This window comes from Neofelis nebulosa, chromosome 6 (genome assembly GCF_028018385.1).
Source record: "Neofelis nebulosa isolate mNeoNeb1 chromosome 6, mNeoNeb1.pri, whole genome shotgun sequence".
Lineage (NCBI taxonomy): Eukaryota > Metazoa > Chordata > Mammalia > Carnivora > Felidae > Neofelis > Neofelis nebulosa.
This window is the reverse complement of record NC_080787.1, coordinates 16,832,329-16,854,944: the sequence shown is the minus strand read 5'-3', so window position 1 is coordinate 16,854,944 and position 22,616 is coordinate 16,832,329. Positions and strand designations below refer to the sequence as shown.

Below are 22,616 nucleotides of genomic sequence, written 5' to 3'. Positions count from 1 at the left end.
GAACTAGGGAAAATTGGCATAAGGATTCCAATCCATGAAAATAGTATGTCTCTCCATTTGTGTAATTTTTAAATTCTCTCAAAATTTTTAGTTTTGTCCGTAATGGTCTTGCATATTTTCTGATAAATTATTCCTTGGTGTCTGGTATTTTTGCTGCTATTATAAATACAATTTTTAAGAATGTTTATTTTCTAACTATTTGGTGGCTAGTATTTATTAAAATTGTTTTTGATGTTTATTTTATTTTTGAGAGAGAGCAAGTGAGCATGAGCAGGGGAGGCGCAGAGGGAGGGGGAGACACAGCATCAGAAGCAGGCTCTAGGCTCTGAGCTTTCAGCACAGAGCCTGATGCGGGGCTCCAACCCACAAACCACGGGATCATGACCTGAGATGAAGTTGGCACTTAACCGACTAAGCCGCCCAGGCACCCCTGGTGGCTAGTATTTAGAAATATGATTATATATTAGCTTGGTATCAAGCAAATTTGCTAAACTCCCTATTATAATTTCTCTGGATTTTTTCAAATTTTCTATGCCTACAGTTTTGTTATCTACAAATAATGCCTGTCTTCTCTGATAATTCTAAATTTCCTTAATTTACCTGTCTTACTACTCTGGCTAGGACCATTATAATGCTAAATTAGATAAGTGTTATTAGGAATTCTTTTTTTTTTTTTATCTCAAAGAGAATGCTTTCAATGTTTTACTATTAAAAATGTGGTTTTCTGCTCTCTTCCCTCTAAATATTCAAAAGGGGTGTGTTCGTTATGTATTTAAATGGAATAGATATTGTCAGATTGCTTTCCCAAAAGGTTAAAACAATTCATATTTCTTGTAGCATTTTTGTCAGCAACAGGTGTTATAATACTTGAAAATATTTGCCATTATGGTGGGTGTAAAATGATACTTTATTATTACTTTAATTTGCATTTTTCTCAACAGTTAGTGAGATCTATCTTTCTATATGTTGTTGACCATTTGAATTTTCCTTCTTATGAATGGTCCTTTTGTATCCTTTGCCTAAATATTTTTCTTTCTTTCTTTCAACTTGAAAGAGATTCTTGTATATTAAAATTAACCCCCGTATATTCTCTGGATCACAACTATTTTTCCAAGCTTATTATTATTGACTTTGTTTTTTTATCTATAGATTTAAATTTATATATGAAAAAACGTCTGTTTTACTTGAGTGTCTTTTTTTCAGTCTTATCCACACATCGTCTCTCAAATTTGTGTAATTTTTCCTTAATTCTACATTTAAGTCTTTTAGCCATCTAGAATTTATTTCTACATATTGTATAAGATGAAGGTCCAATTTTATTTTCTTTCAGTCAGATAACTGTATCACCACCATTTATTAACTCACTTTTCCCACTTAAATGAAAACGCTATCTTTAATAATATATTGATTCTCATATGTAGTTGGATGGTCTGTGCTATTGCATTTTGATTTGTCTATCATATGCCAATAATATGTTGTCAAAGCAGATGATAATGTATTCTTTTAACTGTTGAAGCATGTCCCCCTGCTCCCCTTCACTAACCTTATTTTTCATACTTTTCTTGGTTATTCTTAGATATTTATCCACTGGTATAAACTCTAAAATAATTTATTTAATTCTCTTTTCACCTTCTCCTTCCTTTTGTCATGAAAGAACTCCATTGGAATAATTAGTTTCATTAAATTTATATGTTAGTTTAGCAGGATAGAGATTTTTGTATTAAATTTTTTTTCCATCCAAACTCATGATTGGTGTGTATCCAAACTTTCCATTTATGCGTATCTTAGTTTTATATCCTTCATTAAGACATTCATAATTTCCTATACTCTGCATTTTAAATTATATTTATTCTTAAGCATTTTGTAATTTTTATCATGATTGTGAATGGAATAATTTCTTTTCATATTCATTTTTAGGCTTATTTACAGGATAAAGTTGTTTTGTTTTGTTTTGTATACCTATCTTTTATCCAGCCACTTTGCCTGGATCTTGTAATTTTTTTTTTTTTTTTTTTTTTGTAACAAGGTTTCTTAGGTTTTCCACTTCTACCTCTTCTTTCTGTCATTTTTTATTCTTATTTCAATTGTTATAATTTCCAAGTCAATGTTAAATAAAAATGGCAACGGTGACATAACAGTCTAGTCTCTGACCTTAACAGAAATTGTTATGGTCTTATCATTTGTGATAGTATTGTTTTATTATTTGTTAACTATTATTTGTTAACTAATCTTTATTATATGTCAGTTATTTCCTTCTAATTCAATCTTACTTTTTTGTGGTCTTATTAATCTTTGTTTCCTTAGTATCTAGCTTTTCACTTAGCACATATTAGTTTTTAGTAAATGATCCATGAATGAGTGAGTGAAAAATTGTTAGCCTTTGCTCCAATGTTCCATCAGAGCTGTTCATGAGTGCTCCCCTTTCAAAAGGAGACTGGCAGATTAATAGTTTTTGTCTCACATTTTGGCTTCTTTTAATCCTGTAGGCAGAGGTGCCAGGCTCCCTGTAGCCATCCTCCATCAGGGAGAGCAATCTAATTTTGATTCTTTATAAAGGCTAAGCAATAAATTTCATCAGAAGACCTTTAACATCTGATTGTTTCCCTCTAGTTTTCTCATTTAATAAATTATATTAACAGTATTCCTTTTTTTAAAATATGAAATTTATTGTCAAATTGGTTTCCATACAACACCCAGTGCTCATCCCAACAGGTGCCCTCCTCAATGCCCATCACCCACTCTCCCCTCTCTCCCATCCCCCATCAACCCTCAGTTTATTTTCAGTTTTTAAGAGTCTCTTATGGTTTGGCTCTCTCCCTCTCTTTTTTTTTTCCCTTCTCCTCCCCCACACTCTTAAGTTTCTCAGGATCCACATAAGAGTGAAAACATATGGCATCTATATTTCTCTGTATGACTTATTTCACTTAGCATAACACTCTCCAGTTCCATCCATGTTGCTACAAAACACCATATTTCATTCTTCCTCATTGCCAAGTAGTATTCCATTGTGTATATAAACCACAATTTCTTTATCCATTTGCACTTTATGCAAGTTGTTTTATTATTTTCAGTTTTTTAAAAATTAGCTCCACTCTTTTATAATGTATTATCCCTTTGACATTTTGCTGGATTTTGTTCAAGTTTTATTCAGAATTTATAAATTTCTATACATGCATGAGATTGATCCGAGATTTTATTTTTATTTTTTTGATTTTCTGGATTTGGTATTAAAATTATGCTATTTTTATAAACTAAATTGGAGGGAGTTTCATCTTTTTTCCAATGACTGGAATGCTTTAAATAACATTAGAATAATTTGCTCTTTAGAGGTTAGATAAGGCTCAGCTGTGAAGCCATCTGGTTCTGGTATTTTGTCCAGTGGTAGACTCTAATTACTTTCTAATATCTGTTATGGTAACTGGTTTATTGAAGCTTTCTTCTTCTTGAGTTTCCTATAAAATTATTTCTTCTAGATTTTAAAATGTTTGCCATAGAGTTGCATGTAGTACTCACTTATAAATTATTTCTTCTTTACCTATAGTTTAGAAGTGTTTATTTCATCATTCCTTTCAAAGAACTAGCTTTTGGATTTACCTGGACTTTTGTTGTTGTGGTTTATTTTTATTTTCATAAATTCCTTTTTTTCTTTATCAAATTCATTCTTTCTAGTTTATTTTAAATTATTTTGTTGTAACTTGGAATGTTTCTTAAGATCCCAATACCCTACTAATTAAAAAAAAATTGTTGTGGTTAAATCAGCCCAAATTGATTTTTACTGTTTACAACTCTGGTTGTAGAGTTTCTTAACAGGACAGAAAGAATAGTCCATGAAGAAAGATTCAGAGTGGAAGTGAAAATATTCTATTGGTATAAGAGTGGGACCAGGAGATGAACGTTAAGAAGAAAGTACTCTTCACCTTTTGGGGCAATGTTTTGCTATCCTTCCCTGCTTTTCATTATTGCCTTCTAAGATGAAAAATCAATTATTTAATGTTCAAAATGAAATTTCTCCCTCATAAGAGAAATTAAATGCTAAGGAATAAGGTATTGTCAGGTAGAGTTGAACTTTAGAGGATCCCAAACCATTGTAAAATCTAAGGTTTTTCACCCATTCCTTTACCCCCTTCCAAGAACCAATTTTTGCTCTCTTGGGAGTGATATCACCCCTGTTGAGAATACATCCTTTGCATATAGAACATATGAGAACCTTGCCCTATAGTGAGTTATTTTAGATATTCAAAAAGGTAGGTTCTGGAGAAAATGAAGATTCATAGGCACTGACAAGTTTGAGAAATTCTCTTACAGATCCAAAGAAGAAAAGCCACAGTCTGGTGTTTGTTAGTATTTGTGGAAGCCACTAAATGTAGATCTGAGTCATATATTTAGGAGAAGGGACAGGAAGGAGGATGGCATGTAAAGAACAAATGCAACTATGCTGGTCTTGGGCATGTGTGCCTTTGGAACATTCCTTGCTTTTTCCCAGCTTTTCATTAAATGTAGATGGTCTAAACATCCCATTTATTTTTTTTTTTTAATGTTTATTTATTTTTGAGACAGAGAGAGAGACACAGCATGAACGGGGGAGGGGCAGAGAGAGAGGGAGACACAGAATCGGAAGCAGGCTCTAGGCTCTGAGCCATCAGCCCAGAGCCCGACGTGGGGCTCGAACTCGCAGACCGCGAGATCGTGACCTGAGCTGAAGTCGGACGCTTAACCGACTGAGCCACTCAGGCGCCCTTCCCAGCTTTTATCTATACAGCAAGAGCCTGACTCATAGCCTGCACTGCTCAGGCTTTCATGTCAGCCGTTCCAGTTGGATTTGTCCACCGGGAGGCAACCGTGAGAGACTGGAGGATAGGAGGAAGGAAAAAAGCCAAGGTATTCCTTCTCCTCTCTCTGCTATGGCTGTGCATTTTCTGTGGCTCTAATTCCTGCTGAATGTTGTTCCACCACGTTTCCAAACTTCTAGTGGGCTATTCTAGTTTCTGGGCTCTGGTAACATGACCTCCTTCCTTTATTCCTCCAGCCAACCCAGGGTTAAAGCTTTCCTTCTCTAATCTCTCAGTTGCCTCACTATTCCCTATTGTCTTTCCAACTTTTCACATCTGTGTGACCAATTCCCTACATTAAATATCTTGTTTTTAGATAATCAGACCCTGACTAATAGAGCAACTAGTTGGAAAATCCCCAAATTTGGCATGGATGCATAGTGGAAGGCACTTATGAGAAATGAGAGAGAAAAATAATATAATTTTAGAAGTCTCTTTCAGACTGCTTAGCCAGAGGGAATGAACAGACTATAGTTTATACTTAGAAATCACAGGGGCGCCTGGGTGGCTCAGTCGGTTAAGCGTCCGACTTCGGCTCAGGTCACGATCTCACAGTCTGTGAGTTCAAGCCCCGCGTCAGGCTCTGGGCTGATGGCTCAGAGCCTGGAGCCTGCTTCCAATTCTGTGTCTCCCTCTCTCTCTGCCCCTCCCCCATTCATGCTCTGTCTCTCTCTGTCTCAAAAATAAATAAAAACGTTAAAAAAAAATTAAAAAAAAAAAAAAGAAATCACAAACAAACACATCCACAATAATTTGTTTACATCTTGGTACCATATTGTGATGTGCATTATCAGTTTACGCATTTATCTTAGTAGGGAATAAGGGTAGGCACAAAGTCTTACTCAAAGTTTTTATACCCAGTCCTTAGCACAGTGCCTAGCACTTACTAGGTGCTCAATAAGTATATATAGAATGAATGGAAGATAATGCAGAAACAAAAGTTTTAAATTATTTTTAAGAGTCAGTCTGTTGCTAAGAGCTCCTAACTTGGAATCCACAGACTCCTGTGGGATCTATGGAGAGATTTCAGGGGGCCCACAAACTAGGTTGACAAAAAAATGACATCTTTATTTTCACTAACCTCTGTGGAAAATTTTAGCATTTCCTTCAGTTATAGGTATAGAAAACAATCCCCAGTAGTTTTTGGAGTACCTGTCACCCATAGAAATCAGTGATAACTTTTGTAACACATTATGGTTGTTGCAGTTATCTCAAAATATTGTTTACACCCACTATCACTGCAAAATTTAAGTAGTTATTAGATTTACCTCTAGATAATGTTTAGTGTATTAATAAAATAATTGTATGATAAATTTTTTATTTTGATAACTATATTTCAATATGGCTTTCTTTTAAATCTGTCTCTTCCTTTTATTTTTTTAAATTTAAAACATTATTCTGAGAAGGGGTCCATAAATTTCATGAGTCTACCAGACAGGTGGTCTCAAAAAAGGTCAGGAAGCCCTACAAAGTTGGTAACCCTGGGCTGTAGTGTTAAGAGCTGGATTAAAACCCAACTGTGTCTCTTAAGTTGCATGTACTTGGGGCTAAGTGCAGATTCCTCATTTGTTAAGTGGGGATAATAATAGTAACTAATGGCTAGGGATGTGGCAAAGATTAACATGTCAAGTTTTTAGTCCAATACCTAGTGTTAGTATTAAGCCATATACGCATATGAACTGAAAGTCACACAAGATAAAAGGCAGAGTGCTTGACAAACAATTGCTTGTCAAGCTGGGGTCTTAATTTGAAAACTGTGAAAGAAGGAATTATCAGAAGAATAAGTTGACAAAATAGGCCAAGTCTGCTGGGCCAGTTAAAACAATGGGGTTTAATGTCCCTGATATTTGTCACTACATCTTTTGGGAACACAGTAATGAGCCAATTAATTACAACAAAGAGTCTTCTTCATTGTAAGAGGGTATTCTTCAGGGTCCCTTTTAGGAATCTAAAAATAAGGAGGCACTTTAAGCTTGGTGTAATTGAAGTCCAGCCCCAACACCCATTGCCAGTCAGTTATCTCCTTATAGGAGTGGGTCTGCCACGTGTCCCCGGTTGGGAGTAATTCACTGGAAATAAACTGGCAGAACAAAACTTGGAGCAACTAAGTGATAAAAGGAAAACAACTAAAAAATCTAGGAAGCTGAGTAATAAATTAGAAAACTCTCAGACTCTGCCAGGAGGCCATTTCAGTGCCATGTTGTGATGTCCCAATTCATTTTTACCTTTTCCAATGGGTGAGAGCTCTTAGAGGTACAGTGGGTGATGGGAGGTAGGGATATCTTGTGACATTGTCAGAGACAGGACGTTTCTATTTTATCAACCATTTCATTGTGGCCTAGCTTGCTATGATTAAGAACAATTTCCATTACATGTTTATATGCTAGACACTTTACATATCCCTCACAATACTCTCAGATACATGCATTATTACCTCTACACTCCTCCTTAACAGGTGAGAAAATAAAAGCTTAGAGATGGTGATTAGCCCATCTGAAGTCACACAGATTGCAAGAGTGAAGCTAGGATTAAAAAATGTACCATACTGTGTTGATTACTATAGCTTTGTAATATATTTTGAAATCTGATATTGTGATACCTCCAGCTTTGTTCTTCTTTCCCAAGATTGCTTTGGCTATTTGGGATCTTTTGTGGTTCCATACAAATTTTAGGACTACTTTTGTTCTAGTTCTGTGGAAAATGTTGGTATTTTGATAGGGATTGCATTAAGTCTTTAGACTGATTTTGGTAGTATGGACATTTTAATAATATTGCTTCTTCCAATCCATGAGCATGGAATGTATTTCCATTTGTTTGTGTCATGTTCCTTTTCTTTCATCAATGTTTTATAGTTTCCAGAGTACAAGTCTTTCATTTTCTTGGTTACGTTTCTTCCTAGGTATTTTATTCTTTTTGGTGTAATTGTAAATGGGATTGTTTTCTCAATTTAATGTTCTGCTACTTCATTATTAGTACATAGAAATGCAATAGATTTATATACATTGGTTTTGTATCCTGTGGCTTTATGGAATTCATTTATCAGTTCTGCTAGCTTTTTGGTAGGGTCTCTAGGGTTTTCTGTATATAGTATCATATCATCTGCAAATAGTGAAAGTTTTATTTTTTTCCTTACCAATTTGGATGCCTTTTATTTCTTTTTCTTGTATGAATCCTCTGGCTATGACTTCCAGTTGTATGTTGAATAAAAGTGGTGAGAGTGGGTATCCTTGTCTTACTCCTGATCTTAGTGGAAAAGCTGTTTTTCACCATTGAGTATGATATTAGCTGTAGATTTTTCAACATGGTCCTTATTATGTTGAGATATGTTCCCTCCAAACCTACATTGTTGAGTTTTTACCACAAATGAATGTTGTACTTTTCCAAACGATTTTTCTGCATATATTGAGATCATATATGGTTTTTATCCTTTCTCTTGTTAATGTGATGTATCCCATTGATTTGTGAATAATGACCTACCTCTGCATCCTTAGAATAAATCCCACTTAATTATAGTGAATGCTTTCTTAATGTATTGTTGTCTGCAGTTTGCTAATATTTTGTTGAGGGTTTCTGAATCTATGTTCATTAGAAATACCGCTCTTTAGTTCTCTTTTTGTGTAGTGTCTTCACCCAGTTTTGGTATCAGGGTAAGATCGGCTTCACAGAATGAATTGGAAAGCTATCCTTCCCCTTCTTTTTTTCTTTGGAATAGTTTTGAGAATAGGTATTAACTCTTCTTTAAACATTTGGTAGAATTCACCTGTGAACCCATGTGGCCTGGGACTTCTGTTTGTTGGGAGTTTTTTGAATCCTGATTCAATTTCATCGCTGGTAATTGGTCTGTTCAAACTTTCTATTTCTTCCTCATTTTGGGGAGGTTGTAGGTTTCTAGGAATCTATGCATTTTTTCTAAGTTGTCAAATTTGCTGGAATACACTTTTTAATAATATTCTCTTGTAATTCTTTGTATTCCTGAGGTATCTGTTTTTATTTCCCTTCTTTCATACCTGACTTTATTTGAATCTTTCTTTTAAATGAGTCTAGCTAAAGGCTTATCAATTTTGTTGATCTTTTCAAAGAACCAGTTCCTGGTTTCATTGATCTGTTCAATTGTTTTTTTTAGTTTCTATTTCACTTATTTCTGCTCTAATCTTTGTATTTCCTTCCTTCAACCAGTTTGGCATTTTGTTTGTTCTTTTTCTAGCTCCTTTAGGTGTAAGGTTAGGTTGGAAGTTTTCTTGCTTATTGAAGTAGGCCTGTATTGCTATAAAATTGCCTCCTAAAACAGCTATTGCTGCATCCCAAAGATTTTGGCCTATTTTCATTTTTCAATTATCTCCATGTATTTTTTGATTTCCTCTTTGATTCCTTAGTTACCTCATTCACTGTTCAGTGACATGTTATTTAACCTCCATGTGTTTGTTGTTTCTGGATTTTTTCTTGTGGTTGATTTCTAGTTCCATAGTATTGTGGTTGGAAAGGATGTATGATATTTCAAATTTTTTGAAACTTGTTTTATGGCCTAACGTGTGATCTATTCTGGAGAATGTTCCGTGTGCACTTGAAAAGAATGGGTATTCTGCTGTTTTAGGATGGAATGCTCTGAATATGTTTTTTAGAGCCATCTAGTCCAATATGTTATTCAAATCCACTGTTTCCTTGTTGATTTCCTGTTTGGAGGATCTATCCATTGGTGTAAGTGGGGTGTTAAAGTCCCTTACTCTTATTTTATTACTATTCATTACTTCCTTTATGTTTGCTATTAGCTGCTTTATATATTTGGGTGTTCTCATTGGGTACATAAATATTTACAATTCTTATTGGACTGTTCCTTTCATGATTATGTAGTGTCTTTCTTTGTCTCTTTAAGTATTGCTATCCAGTTTTGTTTTTTTTTTTTGCTTTAATTTGCATGATAAATGTTTTTCCATCCCTTCACTTTAAATCTGTATGTGCCTTTAGGTCTGAAGAGAGTCTCTTGTAGGTAGCATATAAATGGGTCTTGCTTTTTTTTTTTTAAGTTTATTTCTGAGAGAGAGAGAGAGAGAGAGAAGAGAATGAGTGGGGGAGGGGTAGAGTGGGGGGACAGAGGATCCAAAGCAGGCTTTGTGCTGACAGCACAAAGCCCAACGCAGGAATTGAACCCACTAACTGCGAGATCATGACCTAAGACAAAGTCGGATGCTTAACTGACTGAGCCACCCAGGTACCCTAGGTCTTGCTTTTTTATCCATTAAGTCACCCTATGTCTTTGGACTGGAGTATTTGGTCTATTCACATTCAATGTAATTACTGATAGGTATGTACCTATTGCCATTTTGTTACTTGTTTTACATGTGTTTTTGTAGTTCTTTTCTATTCCCTTCTTGCTCTCTTCTCTCATAGTTTTCTGGCTTTCTTTAGTGATATACTTGAATTTTTAAATTTTTTGCATATCTATTACCATTTGTTTTGATTTGTGGTTACCATTAGGTTTGTGTATAACATCTTTTTTTTTAATTTTTTTTTTTTAACGTTTATTTATTTTTGAGAGAGAGAGAGAGAGACAGAGCATGAACGGGGGAGGGGCAGAGAGAGAGGGAGACACAGAATCGGAAGCAGGCTCCAAGCCATCAGCCCAGAGCCTGACGCGGGGCTTGAACTCACGGACCGCGAGATCGTGACCTGGCTGAAGTGGGACGCTTAACCGACTGCACCACCCAGGCGCCCCTATGTATAACATCTTATGCATAGAACAGTCTATATTAACTTGATGGCTACTTAAGTTTGAACCCATTCAAAAAGCACTAAATTCTTACTCCTACTCCCCACCCTCCATCACATTTTAGGTATAGAGTGTCATAGTTTGTATCTTTTTATTTTGTGAATCCCTTGACTGATATTTACAGATATACCTAATTTTATTGTTTTTGTGCTCCCTACTTTTGTTACGCCTGCTTATGGTCTTTCCTTTCCACTTAAGGAATTTCCTTTAACATGTCTTAAAAGGCTGGTTTAGTGGTGATGAATTCCATAAGCCTTTTCTGGGACACTCTTTGTCTCTCCTATTCTGAATGATAGCCTTGATGAATAGCCTATTCTTGGTTGCAGAGGGTTTGTTTGTTTGTTTCAGCATTTTGAATACATCATCCCATTCCCTTCTGGCCTGTAAAGTTCCTGCTGAAAAATCAGCTGGTAGGTAGCCTTATGGGGTTTCCCTAGTATTAACTTTTCTTTTCTCTTGTTGCTTTTAAAATCTCTCTTTATCGCTACTTTTTGCCATTTTAATTATTATGTGTCTTAATGTAGACTTCCTTGGGTTGATTTTGTTGGGGGCTCTCTGTGCCTCATGGATCTGGATTTCTGTTTCCTAGATTCAGGAAGTTTTCAGCTATCGTTTATTCAAATAAATTTTCTGCCCCCTTTCTCTCTTCTCCTTTTGGGATCCCTCTAATGTAAATGTTGTTATGCTTACTGACATTGTTGAGCTCCCTAAGTCTATTTTCATTTTTTATTATTCTTTTTTTTCTCTTCTCCCATTCAACCTGATTGCTTTCCACTACTCTGTCCTCTAGGTCACTAATCCATTCTGCCTTCTGCGGTCTACTATTTATTCCCTCTTGTATATTTTTAATTTCAGTTCTTGAATTCTTCACCTCTGATTGGTTCTTTTTCATGTTTTCTCTTTGTTGAAGGTGTCACTGAGGTCCCTCCACTCTTTTCTCAAATCCAGTGAATATCTTTATGACAATTACTTTATATTCTCTATCAAAAGACTGCCTAACTCTTAAGTGTTTTATATCTGTGTTACTTGACGAGAAGTTAGATTTACCAGTATAGGAGTTTAGCTAGAACAAAACAAAACCTGAAAATATTTGTGACTTTTGGACTAATGGACAAAGCTCATCTTCAAAGTCAATCATCTGTACTGAAATGAGAGGGGCATCCCTTCTTTTTGAAGCTAAGCTTTCAGTGTTTTTCAGGTTTCCTTTTGGCTGGTAAATTTGGCCAGAATAATACATACGTTCTGTCCCTTTCTGCCTCCACGATGAACTAAAGAACAAGGTAGTCTGTTTGAAAGGTGTGGTGATAGACGATGAAGCTCTGTTGTTGCCTCCTGGGATGCTCCTTTCCATCTCCTGCAGAGCTGGAGGAAGAGCAGTACTAGGGAAAGTCAAGTTAGTATACAGCTGTCATTATGTGAGAGAGAGAGAGAGAGAGAGAGAGAGAGAGAGAGAGATGGATTAGAGGTCACTCTAATCCATTCTATCCACCTCTGTGACTAAACATTTGTCATAAGCACAAATCAATAATCTTTAAAGCTAGGACAGATTGTGGAGATGATCCAGTTAAAGTTCCTCATTTTACCTCTGAGGAAACAGAGACCCAACAAAGCTTCCAACAGTCATGTGGGTGGCTACTGGCAGGGCTCAGGACCCACCATGCTTCCTACTCCACTTTGATTTGATTCCCGTGTATTTTGTCACGTGTCATTAGAGTGCATTCGAGACTGCCAGGCACTAGTCAAGAGGCCAGAGCTGAAGTAGCTCCACCTCTGCCTTCAAGGGGCTTCTGAGCCGGTGAAAATTATAGACCTGCTTCTTGATCAACTTCTGATGCTTTAGCAGTCATGCATTAGGAACTGCCTCTGGGATCGGGATCTGGGAGGAAGCAGCTGTGGGCTGAGAGAGAAGCTGACGGCAATGCAGGCCTCTCAGCAGCCTCAGCCTACCGGTGGACTGCTGGAGCTAGAACGGCCATTTAGAACTGTCTCAGGTTGTGCTGAGACGACCTGGCCTTTATTCTCCCACATCAGCCAGTGCGGCACGTGGGTGGGGGAGTGACCTTAGTCAAGGGGGTCGTCCACAGCCAACGAATCCCTGCCTTCCTTCACGGAAGGGGGTCTGGGCAGCACACCACTGCCTATGCACCACATCCTATGAAGACGAGCTCTTTCTTGTGTGGCTTTCCTGCCTTGCGAGACATGGAGAACGTTAACCAGTTCCTCTGAATTCTTTTATTAGCAGTCCTAGGGAAGGCAGAGAGAATTTGTAAGGAGGGTTTACAATTGTTTCCAAGGGCGAGGGAGTTATCTATGTTCTCAGTTTAAGAGCAACTCCAAGTTCTATGCAAATTAATCAGGGGAGAAGGACAGAATGCAGGCAGGCTTCACACCACCCTGTCAAAAGAACGTGAGCAGGGGCGCCTGGGTGGCGCAGTCGGTTAAGCGTCCGACTTCAGCCAGGTCACGATCTCGCGGTCCGTGAGTTCGAGCCCCGCGGCAGGCTCTGGGCTGATGGCTCGGAGCCTGGAGCCTGTTTCCGATTCTGTGTCTCCCTCTCTCTCTGCCCCTCCCCCGTTCATGCTCTGTCTCTCTCTGTCCCAAAAATAAATTAAAAATGTTGAAAAAAAAAATTAAAAAAAAAAAAAAAAAGAACGTGAGCAAAGGTTGAGATCGACCGATAGGGTAAAATGTATAAAAGGCACAAGTTCTGAGAGATGTGAAGTCCATAAAGTTCCACAGGAATGACCTTGTCCCAATATCCGTAAGATTATGAGAGCCAAGAAGGGCATATGTAGCTTAGGCTTTCGGGGTCCAGCTTCACACACAGAAGTTAATTAAGTGGGAGAATGCAAAGGGCAGCACCTTCTTACAAAGGAAAAGTTTTAAAAGTAGGGGATGGAGGTGCTGGGTTCTCTACATTCTCCCTTAGAAAGGAAACTCAGAAAATTTTAGTCTCTGGAGATATTACTGATGAAACATAGCCATTATCTTTGTTTTATTTTTTTTTTAATTTTTTTCAACGTTTTTTATTTATTTTTGGGACAGAGAGAGACAGAGCATGAACGGGGAGGGGCAGAGAGAGAGGGAGACACAGAATCGGAAACGGGCTCCAGGCTCCGAGCCGTCAGCCCAGAGCCTGACGCGGGGCTCGAACTCACGGACCGCGAGATCGTGACCTGGCTGAAGTCGGACGTTTAACCGACTGCGCCACCCAGGCGCCCCGCCATTATCTTTGTTTTAAATCAAGTGAGGAGGCCAAGACTTGTCCCAATGACTGTCGTCTTCTACGAAACTCATCTCCTTATACTGACATGAAGAAGGAAACAGAATTCTCCTCAGGGTATTACAGCCAAGGAGAGAGTGAGTGTTGGGATTCTCCAAAGAGGCTACTTAAATAACACTCGAGTGAGGCCCACAGAGCCATTAGAGAGGATGGAAGTTTCCCTTCTGGTAAAGCAAATGTGCTCATCAGATCTGTTTTGCCAAGTATTTATCTGAATCTCCATTTCAAGGCCGAGAAATCAATAATTTACCAGAGGAAAGACAAAGAATTAACTAAACAATTAAACTAAATTTAAGCCACCTTACAAAAGAAAATACCACAGACTAGCTTGTGCAAGGACAGCTAGGATCTGTTTTAGAACTTGTCAATTTTGTCTTTTGATGATCACTTCTGGCCAACAAATCTACCTAGTACATCAGCTTGGTATCTGTACCTTGTAGAGGAAATTCAAAGAGGACTGAAGAGAAAAACAATAGAGTAAGTCCTGCCAACTAAATGAATTGGCACCTGTCAAAACATAAATTTGCATGAAATGGCAGAAGAACATCTGATATACGGGGCCTGTCAACAAACATCTCAGTAACAGTGCTTTTCTCAGCAACTTCCGTGCTTAGGTTTACACTTAAAATACACATATCTAGAAACTCAGGAGAGAGGAGGGTTGACTTAGCACTGCCACTGGTGTTTCTCACATTTGAGCTCCGGTTCACGACACACTAGTGGTGCTGCCTTCGTGTCATCCCAGACAGACAGAGATGCCTGTTTGTCATCCCAAACAGAAAAGAGAAGCATACCTCCTGCTTTGCAGCCCACCCAGAATTATGGGTTTGCATCAAAAGCAAAGAAAGGCCAAGCCACTGATCTCATTTAGAGGCACAACAGAGTCTCAAAGCCTTTGAGAATGGAAAGTGCACTACGGCGTGGGAGAGAATTTCGTACGGAACATTATTGTGATGTCTCCATTCCCAAATCCATATGAACTCTTCTGGGGAGGGAAAAAAAAAGAGAGAACATGATCGAGCCAGACCTCCAGGGAACTTGGTGATATCGGTGCCACCCTAGGTTTTAGACTTTACTTAGCCAAACGGACAGAAAGATGCTAAGGCATGGAGACCTGGCCCAGGGCTGAAATAGGGTCCACCTTATGCCACATATGGCACAAACTGGATCAAACCAAAGAAGATTTATGGAGCCCACACATCTTCCCTCTCAAGAGAAGAAGGCTGTATTATGGGAAGTGCAGTGAATCCTGGAAATCTCACTGAGTGAGGTCTGCAGATTTGTGGGTATGAGGGTTAGAGGCATGTGCAGGTTCGGGAAATTATCACACAGTCCTTTGCTTCCTGTTCCCATTCTCCACATAACGCCCTTTATAAATGGAGTACCATGAGATGGTTTTATCTCAGTTCTAGATCCTCTGTGATGGACCCTCCAGATTTCCCTTTGAGAAACTTACTAAGCTAATCACATCGCAATGCTCAAGAGACTCTTCTGCTCCTATCTTTGTATTTCTTTCCTCCATTTTCCTCCATTCACTTTGGTTCACTTAGTGAACCTATCCTAAATAATCCCCCGCCCTCAGCTTAGGGGTTTGATAATGCGGTAGAAGAACTGTAGAGCCACTTGGATCATCACTGAGAGAATAAAGGTAGCTAAGTCTGTAACTAACACACTCACATACACACACGCAGGCACACGCTGGTTCCCTGCCGCATCCACACAGCAGTTTTTATCTGTTGGGTCTGCCGTTATTGTCACCCCTCCGTTCTTTCCACTGAATGCACGTGGTGAAACGTCCCTCCCATGTTTGCAGGGGAGGCTCCCGGGCACTAAGATCGCTGTGTCACTTCTGGCTTCTCTGCCGCATGCTCTCCCAAACGTGCCGGCTTCTTTCTCCACAGAATAAACACATGGGCAGTTAAAGGTCTAGTGAGGGCTTTATAAGCAGGGGGAGAATGCCTTCAAGACTAATCGCCTTGTAGAGAGCCATTTTCGGGACAGTTAACGCTACCGCCATTTGCTACTAAATAAGCTCAAAGAACCTGACTGGGACTGAAACAGGCTGGCTGGCTGAACTCGGTATTTCTCGAGAGCCAGGCTTTTCGGTCTAACACTGGTATTTCGTGCTTCAGTTGTAATGAAATATAGTGGTGCATAGTAACGCTGAGCCCACCAAAACAGGGCGTCCAGACACATACCCAGTGAGCTACTGCCTCTAAGAGGTATGACATCTCCTTGTTCCAGCCGTCTGCACCCACTGAAGAGTTTTAAAAAGCACAGCCTCAGGGGCGCCTGGGTGGCGCAGTCGGTTAAGCGTCCGACTTCAGCCAGGTCACGATCTCGCGGTCCGTGAGTTCGAGCCCCGCGTCAGGCTCTGGGCTGATGGCTCGGAGCCTGGAGCCTGTTTCCGATTCTGTGTCTCCCTCTCTCTCTGCCCCTCCCCCGTTCATGCTCTGTCTCTCTCTGTCCCAAAAATAAATAAAAAACGTTGAAAAAAAAAATTTAAAAAAAAAAAAAAAAAAAAGCACAGCCTCAAGACTTTTCTATCTACACTTACCAAGTGGCAGATAAGTGCCGTTAAATATTAAGTATTTTAGTTGTTAGCAGTGGAAGTATTCTTAAACCTGTGGAATATCACTAGAAAAGCAGATGGGGGGCGCCTGTGACTCAGTAGGTTGAACGTCTGACTTTGGCTCAGGTCAAGATCTCGTGGTCTAGGACTTTGAGCCCCACGTCGGGCTCTGTGCTGACAGCTCAGAGCCTGGAGCCTGTTTCAGATTCTGTGTCTCCCTCTCTCTGCCCCTTCCCTGCTCACGCGCGTGCGCACGCGCTCTTTCTCAAAAATAAATAAACATTTTTAAAAAAAAGCGGTTTGAGCTGTTCTGGTCGAAATTGGGGAAGAGCTGGCCTCCCCCGACCTCCAGAGAACCTTCAGGAAAGTTCTATGGAACTCTTCGGTGGAAGCAGCTTGAAAACCTTGATCTTGTTTAGAATCTCCACCCAGTTTTCCAGCCAGGGCTCCCTCTGGCTCACGGAGGTGTTTTTCGTTTGGCTCTTCAATGTTTTAAACATTGCTGTACTCATTTCCAACACCAGAGTCAATAAATTTGTGTATGAAGTCATGGATGTCAGGCTCCTCTTAAAAACTCAGAAGGTGAGGACAGACGGTGCCTGCAATCTCTCAAGGCCATAGTGAACTGAGGTGGTTGTGACACACTACTGCCTTTCACCAGGTCTGGACACTCCTGTAGGTGGCTGCCTGCCCCCACTGGGCTTGTGGCCCCTGAAGCACTGACTGGGCCTACCTCATTTTATGGTTGAGGCAACAGTAACGCCCTGGCTGGGTCACGGCGGTGGCAGGATGGGAACCTGGATTTCCTAAGTGCGGGCTCAGCGTTGTTTTCTCTAGCCCACACTGGCATTTTTCAAACCGGGGTTCTGAGGAAGTGATCTTCAGAATCCACGAGAATGCTTTTCCTCAAGAACGTGTCTTTACTGTTTGGACATTTGAGAAATCCCCCATGGAACTGAGCTACCAGTGGCATGTCTGAGGGTTCAGGGCCATAGATGTTTTCAGTTGTTTCTGTTCTGTTGTCAGTCTTAGGAAAGCGGGACTATCATGGCAGATCCCACTAGGGTGCAATTTGGGATATGCTGTTAGCCAGGTATGTCCCCTAAAATGTGACAGGTAGACACAGACAAAACCTATTAGGCAAGGAGTGGTTCTGATTCCTCCAAGTCAGCCTCACCATGGGACCTACAATTAGAGGTACAGAAGCAAAGGGTAACAGGAGAGCCCAAGGTGATGGCACCAGTGATGCCGGGGAAAGAGTACCTTTACCCTCAATTTCTAATATTGACTTTAACCCATTAATTACACCGGGAAGTCTCTCAGCATAGTAGGCATGGCTGCCAGATGGCTTGGGTTCAAATTCCAAGGCCACCATTTACTATGATGCTTTGGAAAGATATTTATGCTCTCTGTTACTCAGTATAATCATCTGTAAAATGGGCATAACAGTATTTAGCGTGAGATTACTGTGAAAATTAAACGAGATAAGCACCTAAAACTCAATGCGTAGCACATGATGAATACTGAGAAATGTTTGCCGTTATTAGCACAGCAGGTTTATAGTTTACAAACCACTCTCATTTCCTTCTAGTTCTTCCGTGTAACAAGGCCGTGAGACAAGCCAGAAGAACCATACCCATCTTGATACATAGCAAATCTGAGGAGGTTAGTTACGTAAGTCATCCAGAGTCATGTGGCGAGTAAGGGAGAAAGCTAGTGCTTGGGTCCAGGTTTTCTGCCTCAAGATCCTATGTTCCTTCAACCACCCACAATGCCTCGGGAACCTCTACGCAGTAGGAATGCTTTTCACGGACTCTTCTGAAAGGTAGAGGTTGGTGAGACAAGAAGATTGAAGGACTCCAGAAGAATCTGCTTTTTGCTCCTTCTCCTGCCTCTATTCTTGCTGGGCCCTGCACCCCCACTTTCCACATGGCTCAGAGTGCAGAGAGAGTACGTCCTTCTTGTAAGGGACGAGAAGTTGATGATTTCCTTAGAGTCTTCCAGCACAAGAGAGAGAACACCGAAGGAAGGACTGGGTAAGAATGATGGGATGAGGCCATCGTGCGCATATTCCAGACCACCGGTGCTAGACAGCTGGACGCCAAGACCCCTGGCTCTAAGGACTTATGGAGGACACCTGGACCTCTGTCCTTGTTCTAACTGGTTCCTGGATGCCCAAGAGGACGCACAGGCCAGACCACAATCCTCAATAAAAACCCGAGACCCCAAGCAGAGATGAGACTGTCTCTTCTTTCCGTTCTGTCTCCCAGACACTGTCTGTATCTGTGATGTCTCTATAGCTTCGATAAGCTCTGCTCTCACTTCCCACTGGTTTGTGATTGATTTCTATCCTGCGTGTAGCCAAGGACCTTCTTGGCTGGTCCTGCGAGACCCCCTCAGGGTCCTTAGACTAGACCTGCCTGCATCATCGACATATGTCAACACATATGGTGGGATCAGATCACTTGAAAGTTAGGCCTTCCAAGGGAACTAGCAGAAGCAGTTGGAAAAACAGAGAGGATTTATACAGAGAAATGAAAAACAGCAGCACACTGAGGAAAGTCCTTGTTGGAAATTAAAAATACGCTGGAGGGGATGGTGCTCCCATGATGGGCAGTTCTCAGGTGGCAAGAGCAGCTTCCACGTGGTACTAACGGGCCCTCTCAGGGCACTCTGATCAATTTCTGAGCTTGGCCAGCTGCTCCCATCCAGGGTAGAGACGGTGCAGTACAGGGGCCGGGCAGGGGACTGGAGCAGGAGGGGAAGAGGCCCCTGACACCGAGCTAGAGACTCTGCACATTGCTAGTGACAGAGTTTAACTAAGGCAGCGGCCAACATTTCCCAGGCAAGGAGACTTGTCAGATTATGGGATTTCCATTGGTGAAAGCCTCAGGATGCTTTTTATGGTGTTTCTTTAATTACTGCTTTGGATTCTAGAAATTTTATGTTGGAGCTAGGCATGCAGCAAGCTCATTGGAAAAAAATCTTGAGTAGTCTGTTTTAGATTCTAGGTTGGTCCTAGAGGCAGTTATAGGAAATTGGCACTGGCCTGGTTGGCATATTTTCAGTTTTATTACCACCTGAAATAGGCCCACAGTTTTATTTCTTTTAAGGGCAATATGGGGAAAAGGTCAGTCTCTTTATGTTGCTTTTAGTACTGAGGGCTTTTGCTTCTCCCTTTGCATTTTCAGGCCCCCCCATGCTTATTGTCCACGTGTTCCACTCACTCACCCCTATTTTACCCACATACTAGGTCTGGGTGAGGTGGGTCAGGCCCAGGTAATAGCTGCAGTAAACAGTTTCCTGAAATAACTCGAAATAGTTTAAGACATAGTTTAATGAGTTTCCTTTCCATGCACCTGTTTTCTGTCCTCTGATAGAGAAATTGTCCCTTTAGTAGAACATGGTCAAGAATGTTGGAGAAATAATTTTTGCATCTCCTTACCTTGAAGACATCCTGCCATCATCACCCTTCCCAGGTGCAGTACACTAAGCTCCACTCTCCATGTTTATGTTCTTTTCCTGTAGGATTGCCAGATAAAATACAGGAAGCCTAGGTAAATTTGAACTTCAAAGAAGTAAGAATAATTTTTAAACAGAAGTATGTCCCAGCTATTGCATGGGACACAGTCATACTAAAACAAACAAACAAACAAAAACCATATTCACTGCATATCTGAAATTCAAATTTAACTATGTGCCCTGCATTAAGTTTTGCTAAATTTAACAACCCTATTTCCCTGGGAAAGAGCCTACTGAAGAGAAGAGAGAGGAATATTGGCAGTTAAAGTTTTTTTTTTTTAAATTGGACAGTTTTTTTTTAAAAAAAAGACAATTTTTCAAGGAAAGAGAAAAGAGTGCATTAAACTGACCATTTCCAATACACGCAGCCTTCATTTTTAGATCTGCTCTTCAAGTTTTTGCCCTTGCCATTTTTCTTGTTATGTAAAAGTATGTGAAATTGGAATAAGGTTTGTGGTTTAGTGAATAGCATTGTACTAATGTTAATCTCCTGGTTTTGAGGGAGAATTTTATGCTACAGTCTCATAATTTGTTCACATTGAAGAAACTTCTGGATCAATGGCAGCATGTGAACTTTCTATACTATTTTTGAAATACTTTTTAAAATGTGTATTTATTTTGAGAAGGAGAGAGAAGCAGAGAAAAAGGGAGAGAGGGAGGGAGGGAGGGAGGAAGAGGGAGAGAGGGAGGGGAGAGGGAGAGGGAGAGGGAGAGGGAGGGAGGGAGGGAGGGAGAGAGAGAGAGAGAGAGAGAAAGAGGGAGAGGGAGAGGGAGGGAGGGAGAGAGAGAGAGAGAGAGAAAGAGAGAGAGGGAGAGAGAGAGAGAGAATCTCAAGCAGGCTCTACACTATCAGCAAAGAGCCCAACATGGGGCTCGAACTCATGAACTGTGAGATCGTGACCCGAGCGGGGAACAAAAGTCAGTCATTCAACTGAATGAGCCACCCAGGTGCTCCAATTTTTAAAGACTTTTAAGTCTCAAGTTATTTCAAAGTAAAAAATTAAAACAAAACGACAACAACAAAATAAAAGCAAAGTCACAGCCCTCCCTACCTCTAAGGGACCATTTCATAGCTGTTACCAGTTCACTGCCGCTTTCCACCACAATGCTCCATGAGACACTGCCTCTCAACCCTAGCAGCCCGGGGAAACTAGAGAGAGGCTAACACATCAGAGTGCTCGGAAAATGTTTTTGTTTGTATTTGTTTGTCGTACTAGTTTACTCCTTAGATGCCATGTACTATTTTAAGTTACATTATTTGGTTAATGAATGATTCTTTGGTGACAGGATGGTAGACGACCCCCACCCCCCCCCCCTTTTTTTTTTTTTTTTTTACCTATCTCAGGGTGGGACACAAGAACACTGAGAACTCTGACTTCATTTTCCTAATCAGATCCAACTCCATTATCAGTTTTACACCCGTAAGCAATGCCAGTTAGCGTTTATCAATGCCCGCTCAGCATCAGATTCAAAAACAGGAAACGTGCATCTGCTTCTGTTGATGCGTTCTTTAGACACTGTCTTACGAAGCGTGTGTACACACACACACACACGCACACATACATAAAAGCCACTCATCTGAGAAAGCGCATACTGTACTTTCATGGGCTGACCTAGTCAGCATGAATGGAGCCAAAAGTTCCCACCAAGACTCAAGTCAATGTCACAGGCAGAAATGATCCTGGTGTTCACATTCTTCCAACATCCTGAAGAATCTCTCTCTTTTGATCCTGATCTCTGAATAGCAACTTCTCCAGCTCTTATTTCTTATGGAAACGATATGGTAGACATTGCTTCTAAGAAACAAAATTGTATTCTCACCTTTACCAAGGAAAATGATCTTGATTTATTAAAATTACCTTGTACAGTCAAAAAACCCCCCAATACCATGACAACGATACTTCGTACTGACAAATTCATTTTTAAAGGATTAGCTCTATTTTACCCTCCTTAACTTCTACAATCTTCTTATTTAAAGCTATGATAATAATAGCTGTAGTAGCAGCCGCAAAGATTTATTGAGTACTTACTACATGTCAGACATGATTTCAAGTCCTTTACATGCATTAACTTATTTAATTCTCCCCAAAGCCCTATTATAATGATAATGGTTGCTGGCTCCACAGCATTTACTACGTGCCAGAAACTGTTTAAGTACTGTATATGTATTAATTCACTTAAGCCTCACGGCAGAGCAGTGATGGAGGTGCAACTGTTAATCCCTTTATGGGCAGGAGAAGAAGAGTGAGCTTGAGAGATGTCAGTAACTCGCTCGAAACCACAGAGCTTAGCACCGGGCAGCATCAAGGTACCGGGAAATAGCAAATGTCATTCCTTGGTTGTCACAGGTCTTCCTTGATTTGGGGGTTGTCCACCAAAAGAACACTTTGGTGTTCTTGCGTTAAAATCTCCAATAACAAATACACCAACCATTAACAGAGACTTCCGCTCACCATCACGGAATTGCTAAAACGATACTCTCCTCAATAAGCTCGATCTGCTTCTTTTGTCATTCTCAGCATTTTGTTGGATAGTCTCTTATTTGTCTCTGGATGTGTGTATGTGGGTAAGAGTATGTACGGGAGAGAGAGGGAGAGGGAGGGAACGAATTACATGAATCTGCTGTAGCCGACACAGGAGTTCGTC

At 40.1% G+C, this 22,616-nt stretch overlaps 1 long non-coding RNA gene across 1 annotated transcript in view; it reads right to left on the bottom strand.

The window, feature by feature from the left end:
• The window catches only part of LOC131513751 (uncharacterized), a 45,951-nt gene extending 25,952 nt beyond the window's left edge, over nucleotides 1-19,999 (bottom strand). Inside the window, exon 1 of the long non-coding RNA XR_009262765.1 lies at nucleotides 19,894-19,999. This is a non-coding gene — a long non-coding RNA (uncharacterized LOC131513751). The remainder of the gene's footprint in view (nucleotides 1-19,893) is intronic.
• Nucleotides 20,000-22,616: the final 2,617 nt, after the last annotated feature.